The sequence below is a fragment of the Heptranchias perlo genome, chromosome 1, assembly GCF_035084215.1.
Source record: "Heptranchias perlo isolate sHepPer1 chromosome 1, sHepPer1.hap1, whole genome shotgun sequence".
In the NCBI taxonomy this organism is placed as follows: domain Eukaryota; kingdom Metazoa; phylum Chordata; class Chondrichthyes; order Hexanchiformes; family Hexanchidae; genus Heptranchias; species Heptranchias perlo.
The window spans coordinates 124,239,560-124,262,969 of record NC_090325.1 but is presented as its reverse complement, the minus strand read 5'-3'; the positions used below and the strand labels follow the sequence as shown (position 1 = coordinate 124,262,969).

The 23,410-nt window shown below is 44.8% G+C and overlaps 1 protein-coding gene and 1 long non-coding RNA gene across 3 annotated transcripts in view; one reads left to right on the top strand and one right to left on the bottom strand.

The window, feature by feature from the left end:
- The window catches only part of LOC137325693 (uncharacterized), a 41,968-nt gene extending 34,283 nt beyond the window's left edge, over window positions 1–7,685 (top strand). Inside the window, exon 3 of the long non-coding RNA XR_010963942.1 lies at window positions 7,397–7,685. This is a non-coding gene — a long non-coding RNA (uncharacterized lncRNA). The remainder of the gene's footprint in view (window positions 1–7,396) is intronic.
- Window positions 1–23,410, bottom strand: part of LOC137325667 (protein transport protein Sec24D-like) — a 169,118-nt gene that overhangs the window by 76,843 nt on the left and 68,865 nt on the right. The window lies entirely within an intron of this gene.

Genomic DNA, 23,410 nt, shown 5'->3' with positions numbered 1-23,410 from the left:
CCCCAGCAGTTCCTTTTGTAAGGGGACCACGTATAAATATTTGAAAAACTTACTGCCTTTTTTTTCAGGGGTCCAGGCCATGATCCTAGGTGGGCAGCACTTCCGTCCTTTGGCAGCCTGGAATGTCTGATCTCACTTGGTGTAACATTGCCATTATTATGTTGGGTCCCTCTGAGGGCCGAATATGCAAGAACTCCTAACACTGGGAGAACTCAAGCCGAGTCCCTCCTATGCAGCTGGTCTTGTAAGTGGCAGGAGAAGGCTTCACCCTTTCCAACAACTCATGGAGTCCCTAATGTAAGGACGGCACACTATCTTTGGAGTTGTGGAGCACTGGAATGGACGAGAATTTTTGACCCCATAATTTAGGTCTTATTTTTAATTAATTTGATAATTGTTCTTTATTAGCATTACTTTGCAGTCCATTCATCTTCTTGATAGCTATTTTATAAATTCTATTGGCTCCCCCCTTGCTTCTCTGTAATCTCATTTTACAGTGAGATTAATTTCAGATGGACAAATATGCTATTCTTATTAGTACTAGAAATTTTTCTATTTCAAATTTGATTCTCAAAGTGAACAACAGTGCCGAGTAAAAGTAATATTGAAATATGAATTTAAATTTTCTAGGTGCTAAATCTTGTGACTGGGTGAAGTGTTTTTCATAGACTTGATATCATCTGACAAGACATGCAACACACATATCAAGAGGACTGAGATGGTGAACACAAGTATTTAGATACTGCCACATGTGGTGTGCACAGAAGGTTATGACAGTCAGAGGACAAATTTGCTGTAACAGAGCACACGGAGATGGAATGTTATGAGATAGCCTTAGGCCAATGACAATGAATGCTAAATAGCAAACACTTAACAAAATAAGCTCAGAAGAAACTGGTGTAAAGGTCCTAGCACTACCAGGGTGCAGTGAATCGCATATGGCAACACACCCTCAGGAACCACAGAATTGTGGTTGACTCGCAGTCTTGTCTATGTGTTGCCCACGCCTAGTTTGTGTACTTTGCTGCTCAATAGATAAAGCTAAATGTTGTATTGCACTGGTAAAAATTATTTATGTTGATCTAGAATTTTTGTAGAACTGTAGTCTAACACTAGGACACTTTTAAAAAAATAATGTAGGTGTGTTCCTGCAAAAGTGAATAGATAGATAGAGAAATGGACAGAGACAATGAGAGAGAAGAGAGACAGACAGACAGACAGATTGCAGCAGTGATTCCTTTAAGGACTCCTATTTAAAGCTTTATATTGCTATGTTCAGATTATGCACCAGAAGCAGACTCAAATAAAATTGAATTTAGCACTGAGCTCTTAGGCCCAACTTTTTTTTGTCTGAAAGTAAACATTTGTATTATGCCACAAAAATGAATATTCACAAGAAGATTTCAAAAATATTTTGACTTGAAAGAAATAAGGTAAAACTTAATTCCTTGGTGTCAATAACTCATTAACATTCTGCATACAAACACATCAGAAAGAGACTGACCTGCTCCGAAAGGTCAGCATTAATTGCAAAGGGCCTGTGAGCTGTGAGAAAACAGACAGTGGACATTTCACAGAACCCGTAAACTGACTTCTCAAATATGCGTCATTGATTGGTGGAAAGCTTATTAGTTTCACAAATATGACAAATCTACTGACAAAACTTCAGAAACGATCCTTTTTTGTGCTGCAATGTCTGTTGCTGCACATATCCAAAGATTAAGGTCATCATTAAACTGGTATGGGATTGTTGAGTGTTGGATAATAGGTCTAATGTTCCAGGTACTGCTTTACTTTTAAAGGCTAGTACAATCTGATAAAAGGGTTTGTCAATCATGATCTTGCCTCCTTTCTGCTTAGTCTTGATAAGTCTCCAGTCATATTTTACTTTTTCTTCTTTAATAAAAAAACTGCCGTGGCGTATTTTGTAAGCAATTTTAAAATATTGTTACAGATGCATAATATGAAAATATACTGAAAAATTTCTGACCGTAAAAGCTTATTAATAAAAAAAAAGTTTACTTCTGATACTAACACAGGGGACCAGAAATACTGAGCACATTATATTCCAACTTCTATTTGCTAATTTTTCTAATTCAACCCTTAAATAGACCTTTCCTCACATTACTACCAAACAAGTACAGTGATTAATATTGTGTCCTTTTAAGGGCAAGCAAAGCTTCAAAATATGTTCCCTGGAGACATTATGAAGCAAAAGAAGATCTCTGAAATATGATGAAGTACATAAATGTTAAGACTCAGTAACTGCTGTATTTATTACAGCTATTGCACTAAGGCACACAACACGCCATACGTGATGGCCTAGAATTTTGTTTTGGCCATTTTCAGGCGCAGAATGGTCGGTGTGCTGGGATGTAATAATGCCTAACTGTAGGAGAAGGATCTTACATGATCTAGTTAAAAAAAGAGGGAAGAAAGTACATTACAAGATCATCCTTTGTTCAATTTGTTGTGCATGGAATTTAGCTCAATTCCCTATCGAACACCACTGATTATTGCAGTCATTGCTGGTCACATAAGAAAATCACTGCCACTGAGACACTGATGCGTATACATTAAATCACTTTGCAACAATTGTGGTTACAGGACAATTCCCATATCATTACAATTGTAAATAACTAGAAAAAAAACATTTAAAATAACAACTTCCATTTATATAGCGCCTTTAACGTAGGAAAAGGTCGCAAAGTGCTTCAGAGAAGCGTAATCAGATAAAAAATTGACACCAGCCAAAGACGGAGATATTGGGCTCTATTTTAGCACCCACTATCGGGTGCGTTCCTGACGGGGGGGCTCCGAAAATCGGAGAATCCCGGCGCGGGACCGGAGCCCGTCCTGAACCCGCGCACTTCCGAGTTCCCCGCTGACGCGCCGGTGTCCGTGCGCAGCCCCCGCTGGTGGGAATCCCGCAGGCAATTAAAGCCAGCGGGATGCCACTTGACAGTATTTATTTAGGTATTTCAGGTCATTAACTGACCTGATTAAGGGATTATGTGGGATTTTAGAACAAAGTGGGACTGTTTCCCACACTGGGGGAAACACTCCCAGGTCAAATGGACGTGTTGCAGCTGTCAGCCTGTGGCAGCTGCAAAGGTCCATTTGACAGGTGGGGGGGGAGACCCTCACCCATTGCAGGAGGCCACTCTGTCACTTGGGACAAAGTTTGGCCTCCACCACCCTCCTCCTGACAATCAAAGTCACCAACCTGCACACCTACCCTGGGGTCCAGAGACATGTACCTACCTTGCAGACCCCCTCAGATGTACATCTTGCGGATGGGGGCCGCCGTAGCTGCAGTCATGACCTCCTCGGAGGGCGAACAGCATCACCAGCCTCACCATCCACGCCGTCCACCTCTGACACGTGGAGCTCCACAACAGAGTGCTGTGACACATCCACCTGCACAGCAGGAGGGAGGGCTACCGCAAAGAGAGATGCGTCGCAGAGGGCACTATCCTCGCCACAGGGTCCACAGACCGAGGCTCAGCCTCCTGGACCTCTCTGAGCAGCAGTGCACACGGAGGCTCAGAGTCACTCGACATGTAGTCGTGGACATCTGCAGCCTCTTTCATGCCGAGCTGCTCCTGGCTGGCCCGAGCACCATCTTCTTACCTGTCGCTGTCAAAGTCACCACTGCCCTCAACAACTTCTCCTCCGCATCCTTCCAGGGTGCAACCGGGGACATCGCCGATGTCTCCCAGTCGTCTGCGCAGAAGAGCCCTGCAAATACATCTACACCCACTCTGCAGTGACACAATGGGTGGCATCAGTTGTGGGTCCTCATAGTGATCCTCAGGAGCGGGCATTATTGCACAAACCAGACAGGATTCGCGAAGACATGGCAGTAGTGGTGCCAATATAATATGTAATGTGAGTTGTTCAGAAATTCAATATAAGTAACACCCATGACAAACCCTCAAACACCCTTGTACATTCCCTTCATGCTCACAACACGTTTGCCTTATGCTGCCTACTGCACATATGTGATGCATGCCCTGTGGCTGCAGCACAGGTAGTGGCAGGTTGAGTGAGGCTGGCCGTGAAAGAGATGCACGAGAGGGTGAGTATGAGATAGAGCCATGAGATTGTATGAGGATTGGGTTGAGTGGTAGTGGTGGGATGAGTACTGGCGAGGTGAGTAGGTGCAGGTAAGATGAGAATGAGGTTTGAGTGAGTATGAGGGGTGATGTGACAGAGTAGTGTTGGCAGTGCCGAAGGAGATGTGGGGTGGGGGCAGTGATGTGGCAGATGGAGTGTAGGGGAAAGACTACGTGTACTCACTGTGGCTGACCTACTGAGGTCATTGGAGCACCTCCTGCACTGTATGCAGGTGGGCGATATGTTGGTGGCGCTGGTGACCTCCTCTGCCACCTCGAGCCAGGCCTTCCTGGTGGCAGAGGCAGGCCGCTTCCTCCCGCCCGCCGGGAGGAAGATCTCTGTCCTCCCCCTCCTCCTCACCCCATGTATTGATATCTGGAGTGAGGCATCATTCAACTGGGAGCAGCCTTCCCCCTGGGCTGCTCCATGCTGTAATTTTTGCTATTTGTTGCAGCATCTGTCAGTGGAGGACTGCCCCTTTAAATAGTGCGCCTCCAGCTGACAGATCGTACCGCGCATGCGCAGCCCGCCCGACGCGCAGATCAGCAGTGGGGAACCTGGAGGAGCAGGTAAGTGCATCCAATTAGTCAATTGTCTGCTACGATCGCGCGGGAAGCTGACTAATTTGACCGGGCACGTTACCCACGCGCCCGATAGCCCCCCCCCCGCCAAGAACCCGCAGCCCTGCTAACATCGGGCCCATTAAGCTTGGTCAAAGAGGTAGGTTTTAAGCAGGGTGTTAGAGGAGGAGAGAGAAGTGGAAAGGTTTATGGAGGGAATTCCTGAGCTTAGAGCCTACATGGTTGAAGGCATGGTCGCCAATGGGGCATGCAAGGTTAAAAGGTATTTTCAATCATTGGGACTGTTTTCAATATTATTGTGATTCCACAGCCCTCTGCTGGGGTCATCTTCCTTATTGTTAATATTGCAAGAACCTGCTGCTATAATTTAATAAAAGTAACAATTCTTGCTGGTGGTAATATGAATTACAAACAGTATCCGCACAAATCTCGCTTTCAAACTAACAGTTTATGGATTTCACTGATGTTCTTTTTATAAGAATCGGTTTTCACTCAAAAATGGAAAGCTTTTCATCGTTACACAATTTAGCTCCGACATTAACTCCCCCGGCCTGGTGGAAACTCCTTTTCCACCCTGATCTGACCATCTGCAATTTTAAACTCAAGCCAGCGGGGTACTCTTTAACTATGCAGATCGGGCTCCAATCTTGGCTGCTCCTCTTCTGGGCACAGACCTTGAACTATCTGTACCCCCTCCACCCAATGCACACAAGGCCCTAAGGAAATTCAGTTCGATGAAGAACAAGGCAATAATGTTCAAATGACAAAATTTAAGTCTAAGCATTTAAAAGGTTTTGTGCTACTAACTATGATTTTAAACCCCAAGAACGGGTGGGTTGGGGGCGGGTGGGAGTTGAAAATAGTTGTTTTTTTGGGTCGCAACCGCAAAATTTTCGGACTTTGCTTTCCCAGTGGGAAGCTTTTACGCACCGACATTAAACCCGGAAATAAAGCCGGGTTGCGGTCGCGACCCAAAAAACAGCTATTTTCAACTCCCATCCGTCCCCAACCCACCCGTTCTTGGGGTTTAAAATCACCCACACTGCGTCTAAAACCTTGTTCTTTCATAATGCTCTGCAGTATCTGCCTTTGCTTTGTCAGTTTCTATGGACCCAATATTAACGGGGAGGTGGGGAGGGACTGTCAGCAACTGGGAAACCCGGAAATACGGGAAACGCGGAGGTCCTGCCGAATTTTGCAGCAAAGTCTCATTTGCATTTATTTTCTCCATTTTCCGCCTGGCAGCCAGCCAGGTTGAGAGGCTGACTGGCTGTCGGTCATGAAGGCCTGCAGAGTAGTTGTAGCCAGGGACCAGAGAGGAGGGAGGAAGAGATCGCGGGAGGGAGAGATTGCGGAGGGGAGAGATCGGTGGGGGGTGTTTGGCAGATTGCGGGTAGCGTTCAGCCGTTGGATCAAGGGGGAGGTCAGCTGATCGCGGTGGGGACAGCCAATCCTGGGGGGGGGTGGAGGGGGGCAATCATGGGTAGGGAGACAGATCGCAACAGGTTAGCTTGGGGGACTGGAGGGAAGTACTCCTGCTCCTCCTGGCCCACAAGCAATGCTCGAAAAGCATTTATACCTGCTGGATCTGGCAGTTCTCACCTCCCTTTAACTGCCAGGTTTCCTGAGCTGTTAAATCCAAACGGCAGCTAAAATCTGAGGCAAGCAGCCTCATTAACACATTCTAATTACCAACCGCCTCTCCAGAGCAGGTTACTTACCGCCCCTCAACCTACCACAGTTAAAGTGGAAGTAGAATCATAGAAGTTTACAACATGGAAACAGGCCCTTTGGCCCAACATGTCCATGTCGCCCAGTTTATACCACTAAGCTAGTCCCAATTGCCTGCACTTGGCCCATATCCCTCCATACCCATCTTACCCATGTAACTGTCGGTAGGTGCGATCGAGGTGGGTTGGGGTCAGGTTTCCCATTTTTAAGAATTTAATCACCTCTCCTGACCCTCTCCCACCCATCCTGGGGGGGTTAAAATTCCCCCCAAACAACTGGATGGAAAACTGCAGGGAGCATGCACACAAATTCTTGATATATGCTCCAGAAGGATGAGGGTGTCCACCAGCTCCACGATTTCATGAAATTCGCCCTGTTGAGTGTGCACATTTTTTTAGTGCGGATATAAACATGCAGTACTGTATTACTATCATTCATTACCTTAGGAAATCATGTACATTTACTTATCCAACCTTGCTGAATAATCATCTCTGCATTGCTCCTGATTGAGCTTATTTACAGCTGAAAGAAAAATTGCTATAGCTAGTTCAAATAGGCCATACAGCAATAGGCCAGGATAGATACAAGTTTTTCTGACTATTTTTGGAATTAACGGTTAGTCCTAGGAAGATGTTTGAAACTCACAGTTTGATGACTTGGCAGTCGTGCTATGGTGAGAATAATCTTGACATGCTAGAATTAGTGTTTATCTTTTAACTGTGAGTAACATTTATTCATACATGGGCTGAGTTTTATTCCTGTTGAACATGAATAAGGAGGGATGGGGAGGTTCACCAATAGTTCTTATAGAAGCCACATGAGTACTCAAATTTATTTAACTAACTGAGACAAGTAAACCTTGAAATATACAAAGCAAATAAATATCAGACCAACTAATCTATTCTGGCCTATTGCTCTATCTGGCCACAAAAATAAAACTAATTTATTGATATCTGTTTTTATAGGAACATGAAATATACTTCAGCTAAATGCCACAATCTTGTATCTTTGCTTCCTTTAAAAGTGCCATTAAACTGTAGAAAAGAAAATTGCAGAGAAACGACGAGTTTTGAAAAAATTTAAGGATGAATGCCAAAAGGAAGCTCTGCAATTTTAAAGAAAAACCATCGAAATGTAGACTGACGGCAGATGTCTCTGGTGTTATAAAACATTAAAGGAACACTTCACCCTCCCCTTTAGCTTTTACTTTAAAAGTATAACATTAAATGACTACTAATACAACTGCAGGTGCATGCTACTCTCTATGTAATCTAATCTTTACTATTGTTAATCACAGAAGTTTTAACAACATACAAAGGAAGTTATTCCTCCTCTAAAAAAGTGATGTTGCATGCTAAGTAGTTTCACTGATGGCCATTTAAAATTCTGGACTTTCGATTTCTGTGGTATTTAACAAACATGTCTTTGATATATTAAATAAAAACAACAAATGCAAATATTTTTGAATAATTGGTTATTTGAACGCTTGCTCCCATCTCTATCTCCCTCTGTGCAATGTGCTGCAGTATCCTTTCCTGTGTAATCCTCTGTTTATTTCATAAGAACTTCCTGGGGCAGTCATCTTATCAACATGGGAATAATGAAAGGATGCTTGCGAAAAGTACAATCACAATCTATTACAAATCTGCAAAAACTGTCAAGCAGCTCTTCTCACTAGGGAAGGGGAAGGAGCTTTATTGAAGCTGGGGTAGCTTTTGAACTTTGGTCTTTTACCAAAGACTGCTGAAGTAAATTGATACTGTTCCCCACCCCCTCACTTTTTGATGCTTGTAAATGCAGTGGAATCACATTCATCAAATTCTGATGGCATGACCCACTTCCTGTAAACGTCAAGCCAATTACATTTGTGTACAGAATTACAAAACGGTAAAATTCAACACAAATGGCATTGTGGTGCCTACTGATTGCTTACAACTCGGTGTTTGTTGTGAAAAAGTTTAGTCGAGTGAGATTTGTGTGTAATTTTCTGTAAATTTTTAATGTTGAATATTACAAAGTAGAAACACAGAAATTTTAGCAGAGGAAGAGGTCACCTTGCCTGAGATTAATTTAGACCCCTCTCAGGGACTAATTTTACACAGTCCCATTTTCCTGATTACTCCTCAAACCCTTCATCTTTTAAGTAATCATCCAGTATCTGTTTGAAGGCAGTAATTGATTTAGCATTGATCACCACTCATGGCAAAGCATTCCACATTCTGATAACTCCGCATGTAAAAGTTTTTGCTAATCCCCCTCTTTATGTATCGAGTGCTTATCTTGAGATCATGACCTCTCTAGTCTTTGATTTTCCTACCAGTGGAAATAATCTATGCTCATCTTGTCTATTCCTTTTATCATGCTGAACACCTCAAACAAATCCCCCCTTGGTCTTCTGAAAGAATGCAGCCCTAGTTGCGTTAGCCTTTCATCTTAACTCAGATACCTTATCCCTGATGTTATCCTGGTAAAGCTATGTTGCACATTCTCCAGGGCTTTAATATCCCTCCTGTATTGAGGAGTCCAGAACTGCACACATATTCCAGATGTAGCCTAACCATCATTTTGTACTTTCATAGCCTGTTCATATCCTTCTGCAAGAGCCATTTTTCACAGGGAGCGCTGGTTGTAAAATTATGAGCCTTTAATTCCTAGTTTTCTGTATATAAATTTAAATGGATAGAAAACCAAAGTTTGGGCCTGTGATTTCATAACAAGTTCTCCCTGCGAGTACCTCTCTTCATCAGGAGCACCTGGCTGAGGAATCAATTTTATATATAATCTCCTCTATTCTTCCTGGCAGTTTACTACTTTTTTTGGTTTTTTTTATTTGTTCATGGGATGTGGGCATCGCTGGCAAGGCCAGCATTTAATGCCCATCCCTAACTGCCCTTGAGAAGGTGGTGGTGAGCCACCTTGAACCGCTGCAGTCCGTGTGGTGAAGGTTCTCCCACAGTGCTGTTAGGTAGGGAGTTCCAGGATTTTGACCCAGCAACGATGAAGGAACGGCGATATATTTCCAAGTCGGGATGGTGTGTGACTTGGAGGGAAACGTGCAGGTGGTGCTGTTCCCATGTGCCTGCTGCCCTTGTCCTTCTAGGTGGTAGAGGTCGCGGGTTTGGGGCGGCTCCAGAAGGAGCAGGGATGTCAATTTTATAGGATATATTGTTCACGAGCACAACTGGGGAGCCTGAGCACGTGGATTGGAAAACAGAGAGGGGATTGGCAAGCCAGCTCTGGAAAGACATAGTAGCCACTTAAGGCGCTAACACAAAATTAGAATATTAGAAGTTTTGGATCAAAAAATGTCACTTTGCCCATCAAAAAGACATTTTTGTGGTTCCTTAAGAACTCATTATAAAGTTGGTGAACTAATGAAGACCAGTCTGCCACAGTCTGAAATAGGGTTTCTTAAGTCACCTAATACTTTGGAAGGTAGTGCTGCAAGAAGTAGGAACTATGACAAAGAAAGACAGAAAGAAAGACTGAAAGACAGACTTGCATTCATATAGCACCTTTCATGACCTTAGGAAATACCAAAGCATTTTACAGCCAATGAAGTACTTTTGAAGTGCAGTCACTGTTGTAATGTAGGAAACATGGCAGCCAATTTGCGTACAGCAAGGTCCCACAAACAGCAATGAGGTAAATGACCAGATAATCTGTTTTAGTGATGTAGGTTGAGGGATAAATGATGGACAGGACACCAGGGAAACTCCCCTGCTCCTCTTCGAATAGTGCGGTGGGATCTTTTATGTCCACCTGAGAGGGCAGACAGGACCTCAGTTTAACATCTTACCTGAAAGACGGCACCTCCATTGGTGCAGCACTCCCTTAATACTGCACTGAAGTGCCAGCCTAGAAAATTTGCAAGGCTCTGGAGTGGGACTTGCACCCACAAACCTCTGACTCAGAGGCACTGAGCCACGACTGACATAGGGCATGATTTTAGCTGCAAAAACGGTGGGTTGGGGGCCTCTCAGGAGGCGGGTTGGTCACTAAAAGCTTTCAAGGAAGCTGCGGACCTCCATTTTTTCAAGCTTTGTGATTGTAGCCTCTGGGGGGGGGCCAGGATTCCCGGGCCTTCTCCTTCACGCCGGGTGAGAGGAGGCGAGAAGGCCTGAAACTGCAGGTAAGTGCCTTTATTGCAAATCTTGTGGGCCAGTAGAAGCAGGAATGCTACCCCCAAGCCCAACAACCCTACCTGCAATGACCCCCCTCCCCAACGATCGCGACCCCTCCCAATGAACACAACCCCCCAACGATCGCGACCACTGCAATGAACCCCGATCCTGACCCTCCCCCTCGGTGACTGACTCCCCGGGTGACTGACCCCCGATGACTGACCCCTCCGATGACTAACTCCCCTCCGATGACCCCCATTTCCGCCAATGCCCCCATGGCCCCCATGCACCCCCAACCCCTCCCTCCCCATCCATCCAATCTAATACTTACCTAAACACTTACCTCTTCCTTTTCTCCCTTCCGACTGAGACCACCCTGTCAATCAGGCCGGCCTGTCAGGTGGGAAACCGTCAAAAAAAAATAAAAGATGTCCTTACGTCAAAATCGTATGGACGTCCAGGAAACCTGCATTTCCGTTTTTTCCGGCCACAATTCGACCCCCTTGCCACCTTCCCAACTCTGGGCTAAAATTACTCCCTTAATGTTGATTTTCATCTTATGCAGGGATCATAGTATTTTTGAGGGGGGGGTTGGCTTGAAAGTAGGGGGGCATCATCACAATTTGTAAAAAGCCCTCATAACTCATCAGCAAACTGTGGGCTAAGAATCATACTCCAACTATTCATTGAGTTCTTTACTCACGAGGAGCTGTGTGAGACAACACATTAAAATTGTATTCCAGATATCAAATGAGTACCTTTCTATTTATTCTTGAGGGAGCTCTGTGAGACCGCACTTTAAACAGTATTTTGAAACTTGTCTTTTCAATGATGTCACCCAAGAGGATATCAGATAAATTTTCATCTTCACCGATCTGGCAAAATGAAATGGAATGAAAATGGGGCAGGTGCTACAACGGGCAGGTGATCCACTCCACCAGATTATCACCCAGGTGGTCAAGATTAAATTTTATCCTGTCATCTCTTTAAGTGTTAGAAGTGGGTCAAGAATTAAATTAATTCTGCCAGGCTCAATTCAGTTCCCACCAGTTACAGTTCCACAACACAAAAGTGCCCCTAATCTGCCACTTCATCTGTCAATTTTCTGCTTAAACACCATTTACTTTGGGATGTTGTGCTCAGTTAAAATCTCACTGATCTAAATCATCTCTGACACTCATGGGGCTCAAAGTCTCAGATGGTATCAAATTACCAACCTGACAACTGTGCTGCATTTTTCCCCTTTGGACCGAAAGCAACTAAGAATTTGGATTGAATGCATACAATCAGTTCAAACTCACATTACTTTTTTTTATTTGCAGTTAGCATCAAGCTGGCACCAAGGTAACACAGTTAGTTCTAATGATCATGTTCTGAAATATTTGAAGGTTTGACTTCAAATTTTCATCTCAACTGTGCTTCAGAATGGATTCTCTTTAACAGGGGGATTGTTAGCTGAACCGCTTTTAAGTTAAAATTAAGCCAACATTTTAAAGCGTTTAACTGAGTTTATAAAACCAAAATCCTTCAACACTTATTTTTGATTCTTTGACAATTATCTAATATTTTAAGAAGCCCAATTGAAAAGAGAAGAATTGCTTAAATAAACTGGGTCATGACAATTTATGAATTTACAAATAAAGGGAGCACTTGCTGACATGACTGCCAATCATATTAGTCACTGCTCATATTTTATTCTTAATCTTAGCTTCAACAACAGATATTTTTTTTAAGGCTTTGGCTGCAGTAATGTGGCATTGGAGCTTTCGGAATATGCTGTTCCTGCAGGTTAGTTGCCCCAATAACTTCCTGGTGAAGCAATGAAGACCCTTTAAAAATTATTTATTCTCAAGATATGGGCGTTGCTGGCAAGGGTGGTATTTATTGCCCATCTCTAGTTGCCCTGTGAAGGTGGCAGTAGGCCTTCTTCTTGAACCACTGCAGTACAGTGGTTTCATACAATTGAGTGGCTTACTAGGCCACTTCAGAGTCAACCACATTGGTGTGGGACTGAGATCACAGATTTTTAAAACTGAATTCAAATTCTCAAACAGCTATGGTGGGATTTGAACTCACGTTCTCTGATTAGTCCAAACTTCTGGATTACTAATCCAATAACATAACCACTCCACTATAATTAAATAAAAACAACAACAATGTTGTCAATGTTTTAAATAGCAACCAACTCTGTGTAAAAGTAAGTACACACCCATGATTTGGGAGAGGGCAGATAGCCAGTTGTCTAAGCATTTCAAAATTCATTTGCATAATGATGTTGCAACAGACCACAGTTAATAGCTATAAAGAGTGGGATGAATTACAGTTTGACTGAGGCATTCCTCGTGCCAACAAAAACACGATTCGAGATCACTTGAAGTTGCAGCGGAAATCACATAACACCGTACATAAATTTACTGGTATTTAAGATGATGTTATTTGATAACAGTTATTACCAGATAGCCAGTTGTCTAAGCACAGCTGAGTTCTGACAAATACTTGTACTCACTCACAGACAGCATCAAAATGGGAACAAAAGCAAGTTTAACACAAGCACATTTACAGAGAAAACTTTCCACTGCTCCTCGGCGACATCATCCAAAAACACGTCAGGTTCCACATGTACGCTGACGACACCCACCGCCACCGCTCTTGATCCCTCAGCTGTCTCTGATTTGTCACGCTGTTTGTCCGACAAGCAGAAATTTCCTCCAACTAAATATTGGAAAGACCGAAGCCATTGTCTTCGGTCCCCGCCACAAACTCCGTTCCCTAGCCATCAACTCCATCACTCTCCATGGCTACTGTCAGAGGCTGAACCAGACCATTCATAACCTTGGCATCCTAATTGACCCTGAGATGAGCTTCCGACCACATATCCTCTCCATCACCAAGACCGCCTACTTTCACCTCCGTAACATCGCCTGTCTCCACCCCTGCCTCAGCTCATTTGCTGTTGAAACCCTCATCCATGCCTTTGTTACCTCTAGGCTCAACTATTCCTATGCTCCCCTGGCCGGCCTCCCACCTTGAACCCTCGGTAAACTTGAGCTCATCCAAAACTTTGCTGCCCATATCCTGACTCGCACCAAGTCCCGTTAACCCATCGTCCCTGTGCTCGCTGACCTATATTAGCTCCGGGTCCATCAACGCCTCGATTTTAAAATTCTCATCCTTGTTTTCAAATCCCTCCATGGCCTCACCCCTCCCTATCTCTGTAACCTCCTCCAGCCCTACAACCGTCCGAGATCTCTGCGCTCCTCCAATTCCAGCCTCTTGCACAACCCTGATTTTCATCACTCCACTGACAGCCGCGCCTTGAGCTGCCTAGGTTCTAAGCTCCGAAATTCGCACTCCATTTCTTTACCTCACTCTCCTCCTTTAAGAAGCTCCTTAAAACCTACCTCTTTGATGAAGCTTTTGGTCACCTATCCTAATATCTCCTTGTGTGATTCGGTGTCAAATTTTGTTTGATAACACTCCTGTGAAGCGTCTTAGGATGTTTTACTATGTTAAAGGTGCTATATAAATGCAAGTTGTTGTTGTAATTGGATAAATTTATCATATAGGGGTATGGTAGCATAGTGGTTATATTACTGGACTAATAATCCAGAGGCCCGGACTAATAATTCGGAATCGTGAGTTCAATTCCCGCCACGGCAGCTGGGGAATTTAAATTCAATTACTTAAATAAAATCTGGAATTAAAAAAAAACTAGTATCAGTAAGGGTGGCCATGAAACTACCGGATTGTCATAAAAACCCAGCTGGTTCACTAATGCCCTTTACGGAAGGAAACCTGCCGTCCTTACCCGGTCTGGCCTATATGTGTTTCCAGACCCACAGCAATGTGGTTGATTCTTAATTGCCCTCTGAAATGGCCTAGCAAGCCACTCAGTTGTAAGATCTCATGAAAGAAAGTCATAATAAGAATAAAACCGGACGGACCACTAGGCACCGGACACGACAAAGGCAAACCAAGCCCAGTCGACCCTGCAAAGTCCTCCTCACGAGCATCTGGGGACTTGTGCCAAAATTGGGAGAGCTGTCCCACAGACTAGTCAAGAAACAGAGTCATACCTTTCAGCCAACGTCCCAGACTCATCCCTGGGTATGTCCTGTCCCACTGGTAGGACAGACCGACCAGAGGTGACAGTACAGTGATATACAGTCAGGAGGATAGTGGCCCAGGGAGTCCTCAACATTGACTCCAGACCTCATGAAATCTCATGGCATCAGGTCAAACATGGGCAAGGAAACCTCCTCCTGCTGATTACCACCTACTGTCCTCCCTCAGCTGAAGAATCAGTCCTCCTCCATGTTGAGCATCAATTGGAGGAAGCACTGAGGGTAGCAAGGGCACAGAATGTACTCTGGGTGGGGGACCTCAATGTCCATCACCAAGAGTGGCTCGGTAGCACCACAACTGACTGAGCTCGCCAAATCCTGAAGGACATAGCTGCCAGACTGGGCCTGCGTTAGCTGGTGAGCGAACCAACAAGAGGCAAAAACCTACTTGACCTCGTCCTCACGAATCTACCTGTCGCAAATGCATCTGTCCATGACAGTATTGGTAGGAGTGACCACCGCACAGTCCTCGTGAAGACGAAGCCCCATCTTCACATTGAGGACACCATCCAATATGTTGCGTGGCACTACCACTGTGCTAAATGGGATATGGGATAGATTCAGAACAGATCTGGCAGCTCAAAACTGGGCATCCATGAGGAGCTGTGGGCCATCAGCAGCAGCAGAATTGTATTCCAGCACAATCTGTAACCTCATAGCCCGGCATATTCCTCACTATACCATTACCAACAAGCCAGGGGATCAACCCTGGTTCAATGAGGAGTGTATAGCAGCATGCCAGGAGCAGCACCTGGCGTACCTAAAAATGAGGTGCCAACCTGGTGAAGCTACAACTCAGGACTACATGCATGCTAAACAGCAGAAGCAATATGCTATAGACAGAGCTAAGCGATTCCACAACCAACGGATCAGATCAAAGCTCTGCAGTCCTGCCATATCCAGTCGTGAATGGTGGTGGACAATTAAACAACTAACGGGAGGTGGAAGCTCTGTTAACATCCCCATCCTCAATGGTGGCGGAGTTCAGCATGTGAATACAAAAGACAAGTCTGAAGGGTTTGCAACCATCTTCAGCCAGAAGTGCCGAGTGGATGATCCAACTTGGCCTCCTCCCGATATCCCCACCAGTCTTAACCAATTCGATTCACTCCACGTGATATCAAGAAACAGCTGAGTGCACTGGATACAGCAAAGGCTATGGGCCCCGACAACATTCCGGCTGTAGTGCTGAAGCCTTGTGCTCCAGAACTAGCCGCGCTCTAGCCAAACTGTTTCAGTACAGCTACAACACTGGCATCTACTCGACAAAGTAGAAAATTGCCCAGATATGTCCTGTTCAAATTCAATCCAGCCAATTATCGCCCCATCAGTCTACTCTCAATCATCAGCAAAGTGATGGAAGGTGTCGTCGATAGTGCTATCAAGCGGCACTTACTCACCAATAACCTGCTCACCGATGCTCAGTTTGGGTTCCACCAGGACCAGTCGGCTCCAGACCTCATTTCAGCCTTGGTCCAAACATGGACAAAAGAGATGAATTCCAGAGATGAAGTGAGAGTGACTGCCCTTGACATCAAGGCAGCATTTGACCAAGTGTGGCACTAAGGAGCCCTAGTAAATTGAAGTCAATGGGAATCGGGGGAAAACTCTCCAGTGGCTGGAGTCATACCTAGCACAAAGGAAGATAGTAGTGGTTGTTGGAAGCCAATCATCTCAGCCCGAGGACATTGCTGCAGGAGTTCCTCAGGGCAGTGTCCTAGGCCCAACCATCTTCAGCTGCTTCATCAATGACCTTCCCTCCATCATAAGGTCAGAAATGGGGATGATCGCTGATGATTGCACAGTGTTCAGTTCCATTCGTAACCCCTCAGATAATGAAGCAGTCCGTGCCCGCATGCAGCAAGATCTGGACAACATCCAGGCTTGGGCTGATAAGTGGCAAGTAACATTCGCGCCAGACAAGTGTCAGGCAATGACCATCTCCAACAAGAGAGAGTCTAACCACCTCCCCTTGACATTCAACGGCATTGCCATCGCCGAATCCCCCACCATCAACATCCTGGGGGTCACCATTGACCAGAAACTTAACTGGACCAGCCATATAAATACTGTGGCTACAAGAGCACGTCAGAGGCTGGGTATTCTGCAGCGAGTGACTCACCTCCTGACTCCCCAAAGCCTTTCCACCATCTACATGGCACAAGTCAGGAGTGCGATGAAATACTCCCCACTTGCCTGGATGAGGGCACTCAAGAAGCTCGACACCATCCAGGACAAAGCAGCCCGCTTAATTGGCACCCCATCCACCACCCTAAACATTCACTCCCTTCACCACCGGCGCACTGTGGCTGCAGTGTGTACTATCCACAGGATGCATTTCAGCAACTCGCCAAGGCTTCTTCGATAGCACCTCCCAAACCCGCGACCTCTACCACCTAGAAGGACAAGGGCAGCAGGCACATGGGAACAACACCACCTGTACGTTCCCCTCCAAGTCACACTCCATCCCGACTTGGAAATATATTGCCGTTCCTTCATCATCGTTGGGTCAAAATCCTGGAACTCCCTTCCTAACAGCACTGTGGGAGAACCTTCACCACACGGACTGCAGCAGTCAAGAAGGCGGCTCACCACCACCTTCTCAAGGGCAATTAGGGATGGGCAATAAATGCTGAATAAAACATTTAGGCTTAAAGTAGATGGTATTCTACTAAACTGTAACACAATAATGGACATTATAAAGTCAGACAATGGTGAGCTGATTTCTCTCTTTCCTTCCACCCGACCTTCTAGGTGTGAGTTAGGCAGAACTAACTCAAAATGCCCTCCACCACAAATGACTTTAACCTACCTGTATTGCTGTCAAGTCATTTTAATAGGCCAGAGTTGGGGCTTGCACCTGGAAGCAGGGGATGAAAGTCGACCATTGCTGCAGGCTAAGAGGCCTGCAGCAGTGATGATTGCCACTGGCTGAAAGACCTCCATGCCGAAGATAGGTTGCAACATTTAAAAAGACCATTTACCTGCTTTCAGTCTTCAGATGCTTATGCCTGCCCCTTCTCAGATGCTTTGATCTGAGTGAGGCTGGGCACAATGCTTACGGCCTTGCAGTTGCTGCACTTTTAAATGGACATCCACCCAGTATAGATCCAGGATTATAAGACAAGAAATGCCATCACTTCCATCTCATTAGAATGTGATTTCGATACCTGTGCTTGCAGTAAGTGCAAGCATTCCTCAACTCTCAGGGGTACCCAGGCAATGCAAATTAAGCAGAGCCCCAGCATCAAGGTGTAGGTTTTCATCTTCATCGTCTGGGTGGTAATTTGATGTAGCGGATTGCCTTCCCTTTATATTTATGAGTTCAATTAAATGAAAATTGAGGGGGTTCCATAAAGGTGATGGGGGGGTATGGGCTGATGTGTTCTGCCAGATTACTACCAAGGTAGTGAAGTCAAAAATCTACCCCCAAGAGTCTACAACCCTTTTCCCTTTGCTTTGTGCCTGGGATGTAAGCATTTTCCCAGGCAGAAAGCAGAGGAAAATCGGCTGCCTGTAAATCTTACTGGTATCTCTTAGTACCGCCTTGTTCCTGTTTTGAGTTTTCAAACTGTTAGTCAGCAGTAAACACTTTGAGTAAAATCCCCTTTTGGGTGACATCATGAACAGGAACTGCAGGGAGTTTCTCTATTCAAGATACTGAAGAGGAAACTCCACACAAAATGTCTGCTTCCTGACTGCCTCTAACTTGGAGCTTGAAAGTGCAGAGCATAGGAACAAGAGAGGATAACAGTAGGGATTATATAACAGTTTATCACAGCACATTTTCCTTTTTAATTTACCCAAGCAACATCAAATACAAAAAGAAACACCTGATGACATGATTCAAACATGATACATTTTTTAATATTATGATGTATACGTAGGAGTTTTCCAATTACCAAATAAATGTAGGGTATTCAATCCTGTACTTTTTGTAGAAGAGGATACAATCTTGACCAAGAAATTACAGGAAGTCCACTATGCCACCAGTAGTGCAGCAGCATGGGACTTCCAGCTGCCAGTCCAGTCCAGTGTTGACCCTGCCCCAAATCTTAGGGACTAGGTCATTTACATAAAGGAGGTGGGCACCAATACCATTTACAATAGCCTCTGAGTGTGCACCCTACAGGGGACCTGCAATACTGGAATGGTACCTTGCCATAAAAAAGCAGAACTGACAGGATTTCTTGCAAGGGACGTTATCCTAATAGTCCTAGCATCGAGATGGAGGGGAGGCACGGGTACAAGTGCCCACCCCTCTACCATTGGAATTTTGGCTCACGGAAAGGGATGAAGACTCTTTATTGCTCCCTATCCCTTCATCCCGCGTATGCCCTGGTACCGTCTTCCCATGTCCAAGAATTTCGGGGCCCTTGTATTTTTGACATTTTGGCATCAGAGATAGTTCTACAATTTTCCTGCATCTTATTAACCTCCCTAGAATTGGGTTATATTTTGAACCTCCAACTCTGTTAGTTACAAACAGACTGTTTATCTGTGCAGACATACCCTTCTTCTAGTTTTAGTCTTATATAGATGAATACTGGCCCCAAACCAAGAAGGAGCTACATATATATTTGCAATAAACCCATGCAATATACAGTCCTGATTTCCTGCTACATTTGCCTGTTTACTTCTCCTGTTAAAATGTTGTACATTATTTCTTTACCGAAATGCTTGGCAATTTACAGTAATGAAAGACATCTGGTTTTACTTCTCGAAAACAGACATCAAGACATTAACACTTCACCAGCCGATTTTTAAAAAAAAGTCTCACAAGTAACATAAGAACTGGTATAATGGATCACTGCAGATTAAACATGAAATCATTGAAGAATCACTTGCAATATTTATCATTTCCTGCCAATTGTCACAGAGAAAAAAAAATCAGTTACAAAATAATCACGTTTCCTTCATTCTAAAGCATAACTTTCAAGAAAACTTTATTGTAGTGTGTGCACGTGTGGGCTTTTTTTTTGGCAAATAACATGGAAAATATGCAATGTGCCAGTTTTAGACTCTTGTTTACATGTTGCAGTATTTCACTCATCAGCCCAGAGTCAGAGCATCAAGTAATTTATGAGCAGATGGCAACTTGCTCTTTGCTACAGCAAAGGTCAGTGCTGCCTACCTAAAACAGTTTGGGCAATAAAAAACTGTCTTTAAAAGCTAAGCCCTTTTACATTTGGGATCAACCATAAATCATACTTTTAACTAGTAATCTGTACTGCAAGATTTTTCCCATTGCTGTCTTTCTGCTTTAAGTGCATTATGCTGCTAACGATGTAAGAAAAGAAAGCATCTAAAAGGGGGTAACGTTTAGAAATTTTACAGTTTTCCCATGAGTCAACCAAACTGTGGGAAATTATGCATGTAACAACCAGCATTTTTCAAAAGCTCAAGAAAATGTAACAATAAAAGAAAATGTAGCTATTAGATTGGATGGGGTGAATTTTCACAGGGGTTCTCCAAATCGTCCGCCATAACTTTGGTAGAAAAACTGCAAAAACCATGCACAAACGGTGTTTCCACACCTTTTCCGCCTGAGTTACAGAGGACAATTGGGAGAACCAGAGCAAAAATTTAACTCCACTGTGCCACTACCAAATTCAGCAGGTATTGTGTGGTAGTTGGCAAAACAATAGTTAACTTAAAATGGGGAATATTGGAAATTAGTTTTTTAGCTGTAAACCTGATTTTGAGGTACACGTTTATCTTTTTGTTCTTGTTTCCCATCTGGGAACATGGGGCCCGGTATTTATGGGGTGGCAGGGAGGTTGCGGGGAAAACCCTTGGGGCTGGGGATGGGTAGGTCCTGCCCAATTTAATGACAGGTCCTAATTATAATTGTTTTCTTTCGTTTCCCGCCCAACAGCCGGCCAAATTAACAGGCTGGCCGGCTGTCGGGTGGGAAAACCAGCAGCAGGAGGCTGTAGCCAGGGACCCATGGGGACGGTCTCCGCCAATTGGGAGAGAGGGTAGCTTCAGTTGGGGGGGGGGGGGGGGGTGGCAATCATGAGCTTCAGATCACGGGGGGTGGGAGAGATAGAGGCCATAGGGGGTTGGGGGGGAGGTCGCCGATTGCGGCAGGGGCTACAGACAGGTCACGATCGGCAGAAGGGAGGCCAAAGGTTTGCTTAAGGGGCCAGGGGGAGCGGTCCTCCTGTGCCACAAGCAGTGCTGAGAAAAGCACTTACCTCTGGAGCAGTTAAATTTAAATCGGGCTCCCAATTGCATTGTGGGAGCCTGATTTAAATATTACAATGAAGTGTCCTGCCTCTTCTTTTTTGGGTTTAACCCCCGCCCGACCTTCTCCCGCTCGTTGTGGGGGTTAACGCTGAGGCCGTGATTTGTAATGAATGTTAGATTTAAATGATTTTTATGTGTGTTTGAAAGGCTTTGCAAGAGTTAAGCAAGCAACAGTGCTTTTTTGCGTTGTCTGTAGAACCAAAGTCAATTCTGAACTTTTCATTTTAACAAATGCTATTAGTATTACTTTATGAATCATAGAAAGCTACAGCATAGAAAAAGGCAATTGATCCCATCTGCTGATGTTTTTCTCCACTTTCCTGAGATTGTGAGGCTGGAAATTCTTGTGCCAACTCTGCTGATACTATGGAAATCTTACTCACAGAGCCCATAAGAATGGCACGTAAAGTCTAAAAGTTTATGCTGGCAAATTAGGGGATGTTCTGCTGAGATTGAATTGGGGGTACATTGTTGGGGTGGAATTTACACTGCTTTTGGGCACGATGCTCGTTATTCAAAAGTGTTTGATTCCGACATTGGATAGCAGAAGTGGTATAGAGTTCCCTTCCTCAGCACTAAGACTCATAAACACAAAAAAGAAAATGGCTCCCATGTTTCTTCTTCCTGCAATAAAATGAAAAAGAACATGCCCTATCTCATCACGCACCATGACAATAACTGCTGCCAAACAAGCAAATTGAAGTTTCCTAAAACCAGTCAAAGGAATACTGACTTTAAGAAAAAGTGCTTGGTATTAATTTATTTTTTATTTGGGGAAGGAGAAGATATCAAAGAATTGACACAATTAAACATTTCACAAAGTACAGATGAGGAAGGCCACTTAAACATACATCTAGCTCATCCTTCCATAGAAACATATGGGGCACGATTTTAAAAGGGAAAAACGTGTGGGTTGGGGGCAGGTCCGAAATGGTTACGATTTTGAATGCCCCCCCTGCCCACAACCTACCCACTTCCGGTTTTCAACGGGGCGGGACGAGGGGCAGGCGACCAACCAGCTCCCAGGAGGGGGGTTGGTGATTAAAACCTTTCAAGGAGGCTGCGGGCTTCCATTTTTCCAGAGTTTCCAATTTCAACCCAGGCCAGGATTCACGGGCCTTCTCTTCTACGCCATGTGAAAGGAGACGAGAAGGCCCGAAACTAATGCCTTTATAGCAGAGCTTGTGGGCCTGGAGGTGCAGGCGTGCTTCCCCCAGGCACAACAAGCCTATCTGCAGTGACCCCCCGAATGATCACGGACCCCCCACCCCGATATCGGGACCTCCCCAATGATCGTGGACCCCCCCGATCTCTGACCCTCCACCAATGATCGTAGACCCGCGCGATGACCCCCGATTCCCCCCACCACCGATGGCGGACCCCCGCGATGACCCCCAATCCCGACACCCCCTCCGTGACTGACTCCAATCCCTCCCCCATGACTGACCCCCCGTAACCCCCATGCCCACCGTTGCCCCCATGCCAACTCATGCCCCTGTGCCCACCCATGGCCCTGTGTCCCAATGCCCCTCCCCCATCCTAACAAACAAAGACTTACCTGAAGACGTCCTCTCCCTGGCTGCTCTCCTGTCTGACTGAAGCCAGCCTGTCAATCAGGCCGGTCAGTCGGACGGCAAACTGACAAAAAAAATAAAAGACGTCCTTACGTCAAAATCGTAAGGATGTCTGGAAAACCCATACTTCCGGGTTTCCCGTCCGCAATTTGACCACGTCCCCCCCCACTCCCTTCCCGGCTCAGGGTCAAAATCATGCCCATGGTTTCCCCCTTAACAGCAACTGACTGCTGGAACGTTATTGTCTCCATGACTTTACCCAGAAGATCATTCCAGGTATTATTCACTCTTTATGTGAGGAAGTGCTTCAGGTGTTGAGTTTGCCTTTTACTTGTTTGGACCAATGTCTCCTGTCCTACAGTCATGGTTTCACTTAAAATAGTTTATACCCTAATGATACGGCAAAATAGCTCAGCATTCTGTTTGCTTTGTTGATTAAGATAGATAAGGTAGATAGTCAAAATCTTTTCCCAAAGGTAGGGGAGTCTATAATGAGGGGGCATAGATTTAAGGTGAGAGGGGAGAGATACAAAAGGGTCCAGAGGGGCAATTTTTTCACTCAAAGGGTGGTGAGTGTCTGGAACGAGCTGCCAGAGGCAGTAGTAGAGGCGGGTACAATTTTGTCTTTTAAAAAGCATTTGGACAGTTACATGGGTAAGATGGGTATAGAGGGATATGGGCCAAGTGCAGGCAATTGGGACTAGCTTAGTGGTATAAACTGGACGACATGGACATGTTGGGCCGAAGGGCCTGTTTCCATGTTGTAAACTTCTATGATTCTATTCTATGATTCTACTGCTTTGCCATAAAAGAACATATTAAGTCTAATACTCCCAGAGCTCTTTCAGCCTTTCCCCTAGCCAGTTTGACAGAATTCATTAATTATATTCTTTATTTTTATTTGA